The following is a 3,580-nucleotide window of genomic DNA, read 5'->3' on the forward strand; positions in this document are numbered from 1 at the left end:
CACCATCACCATCATCATCACCATTGTCACCACCAACATCACCATCACCATCATCATCACCATTGTCACCACCAACATCACCATCATCACCATCACTGCTATCATTACCTTCACCAGCATCATCACCACCATCATCCCCACCATCACCACCATCACCAAAACCAACACCATCATGGCTGAGTTGTTAGATTACCTGGATGCTTCATAATCCTTTGGTGGGCTAGTCCAGGGCGCAAAAGTGAGAAAGCAAAAGAGGGGGGAGAACCAAAGACTGCCCTCTACAAAATACGACCCCAGATTGATCATGCGGTGTGGTGTGGGATGAGTGGAGATGAGGAAGGAGGAGGTGGTGCTAGGGTGACAGGCTCTAGGGTGGATTCTGAATTCCATCACCTAGCAGGGATCCATGGTGGCTCTTTCAAGGTTAGGTGATACCACATCCTGGATAGGCCCATCCGAATCATGGTTTCTTGAGCTGGAACACAGTGAGTCAGAAGCACCAAGGGGGACTGGGCCACCCAGGGGTGTTGGTGATGGGAAATAGGACTTCTAGGTCATCCTGGTTCTTCTTTGGTGCTGACATGGGGGTCCCCCTGGGCTCTTGTGGGATGTGGGGCTGGCCGGCAGCTGCTTCCAAGGCCTTGATGGTGACTGCTCTGGTGCAAAGTCAGGGCAGTGGCCCCAGGGCCCCTGGATGGTCCAGTGCATGTGTGCCATGGCTTTGTGGCTAGCTGTGGAATCCAGGGACTCCGGCCCTGAGCTCATGCAGGGAAGAAGTCATTCCCCTGGTACACTCGCAGTCCCTCAGGGGTCCTGGGTGCCCATTGCCTGCTAAGTAAAGGTGACTGACAGGGCCAACCACGGTGGGTACATATCCTTGTGCCTCACTCTTGTGTGTGTGTGTGGGCTTGCAGCATGATTTGTGCCAACTGCCAACAGACGAAGGCCCTCTAAGTGAATTCCTGTGCACCCCATGGTGGGACCTGGCTGATGGTTAGGTCGCCTGCTGGAGTTGCACCTGTTCTAAATGGTGATCAGGAGAAATTAGATGGAAAAACATGCAAATACAGTTGGAGCTTTTTGGCGAATTAGCATGTGAATGGGCGGAGGTGATGGTGGCTTGGAAGGGGGCACGCTGGCACCGCCTGACTCATCGCTGGGGCGGCCAGACTTAGACAGCGGGCTCCCCAGGCATGTGGCTTTTAAAGGGGGAATTATTTCAGCTACATTTCCTAGATTTCTGAGGTTGCCTGAAAAAGCCAAGAAAAGATTCCTCCCCGCTGTTTTCTCCTATCACGTTGAACGGGTAAAAGTTAAAGAGCCTTTCCATACTAACGGTCTGTGGAGACCCGCCTTGGTCGCCCTTGGTTGAGCGCAGAGCACGCAAGGCCAGTGTGCAGCAGACTGAGGTTGGGGGCAGGTCATTTGGCCTAAACTGGCTGAAGACAGAGCAGTCAAGGCCCCAGATCCATGGTCATGGGTTTGGGAAGCAGTGGTCAAGCCCCATTCGCAGGAGGGCCAGGCTGAAGGATGTCTCACAGGCACCAACTGCACCCAGGCGATGCTTTTGGAGTTAGCTGAGACTCCATGAGAGGATGCATGTGGGGACAGGTGGCAATAAGATCAGGTGGTACCAGGACAAGGGCCTCACGGAGGACAGGGCCACGTGTGTCCAGTTCCTTCCCTGAGCACGAGGGCCTAGATCTTGGTCAAGGCCAAAGGCATGCCTGGAATGCCCAGTGGGGACTACAGACATGGCAATTGTCATTTGTAGCAGAGTGAGGAACCCGCGCACGTTATCCCCACCTTCTGTGACCCCATCCTTCCTCAGGCTGTCTGGGGCATTCCATCCCATCACCATGTAGCCCTCCGCACCCCTCCCAAGTCTTTACAGCTTGTAGGGTATTTTTCTAAACTTCCCCATGGGGGTACTTGGTCTTATGCCTTCCTGTGATTGGACTTTCCTTCTCTCCTCTTGCCCTCAAGGTCACTGCACACAGCTGTGCTAGAGGGACGACCTTGCCCTCGTGCGGTCCAGGGTAGTTTCCCAGGTGGGGCATCTGTTGTTCTCTGAACGGCTGAGAGTTGCAGCAAGGCATCCTTGGTGCCCGCCTGTGGTGGGAGACATAGGGACAGGACGCCTGGCTGACCCGTGGTCAGTCTCCCTGTGATGGTACCACTACGTATCTGTCTTCTGACCTCAGAACTCAACTGATCTCCTCTGGCTCCTACTTGTCTCAACAGCAGCCTTGCCTGAGTCCCTGAGGAGGCACACACCTGTGGCTGAGGGGCTGCTACAGCAGGTGTCTGTGTGCTGACCTCCCTTTGGCTTGACCTGCCCCTGTGTGCCTTTGCTGTGAGCAGGGCTGTGGGAGTCAGTGGTGTTCACCATCTTGCTGGTGGAGGTGGGCTGAAAACAAGAAGCTTTTTCTTTAAAATTCTCCGGGATGGAATTTGGAGGTGGAAAAATCACCTACAAATTAATGTAGCCAGTGAACAAGTCTCTGTTGACCAGTTCCCCCCATTTCCTATGTCTGTCATAGGTACGGGTTCCAGCAGCAACCACGGCAACAGTGACAACACACAGCATGGACCCTTCTGGGACATTGTCCTGTCTTCAAGAGCTTGACATTTTAGCTTGTCCTCCAAGGTCACTGCCATGGTTGGAGAGATGCGCTATATCAACTCCACAGCTAACCTAGACAACTGGAAACCTGAGGCCCGGGGGGCGCTGGAAGCAAGACATCTCCAGTCCTTGATGAGGGGAGGGGAGACACCAGCACCCCGAAGCTGCATGCCGGGTCTTCTGCACAGCACAGACTCATGCTTGCATTTGGAGATGATACGTCCCTTGCTCTGGGTCCCCCTGCGAATCCGTAACCGGGCACCGTGTTTTGTTCTTGGGAGTTCTGGAAGCTTTCAGCAGCGTGCACTGGGGAGATGTTTTCGGATCTGTGTCTCTGAAGGTTTTGCTTCCTTTACATACAATGTGTCTTTCCCGAGTCCTCATCTCCTGGGGGACGTGCTTGTCCTTTCCCAGCACTGGGCATTGAGAGGAGAACAACAAGGCACTGGAAGGAAAGGCCAGGGGAGTCTTTGGGTCGATCCCAAAGCTGTGTTGTTCCGGGCACTGCCCTGAGATTGCGTCATGCACCCCAGCGCTGATGAAGTCCCACCTGGCCCCACTTCAGGTTAAATACACTTGGCCAAGGACTCCCCACTTCCAGAGAAGTTTTGTTTCACTAGTCTTCCTGCTGCTGCTGAACTGCGGACAAAAGAGAAACAACAATTATTTGAAGGCATCAGGAAGCCACATAAAGCGGATGAGAAAACCCTCGAGGGGTATGAACTTTGAAAGGAGTTTGAAAGAAAGCTTTTTCCAGAGGGCCCTTTCCAGGCCCCACAGGGGAGGGGCTCCAGCAGAAGGTGGCTGTACTGGGAGGAGAGGTCAGAGGCTAGAATTCGGCATTGTCAGAATGTCTGGAAACTTAGGAAGAAATCTCAGAAAGGCCACATGGGGGGAGACCCCTTAACCTGGCATAATCTCTGCCCCGGTTTTCCTCGGCTCCCAGAAGCGTGG

Source organism: Enhydra lutris, unplaced genomic scaffold, assembly GCF_002288905.1.
Source record: "Enhydra lutris kenyoni isolate GAN:26980312 unplaced genomic scaffold, ASM228890v2 scaffoldscaffold43, whole genome shotgun sequence".
NCBI classification, from domain to species: Eukaryota; Metazoa; Chordata; class Mammalia; order Carnivora; family Mustelidae; genus Enhydra; species Enhydra lutris.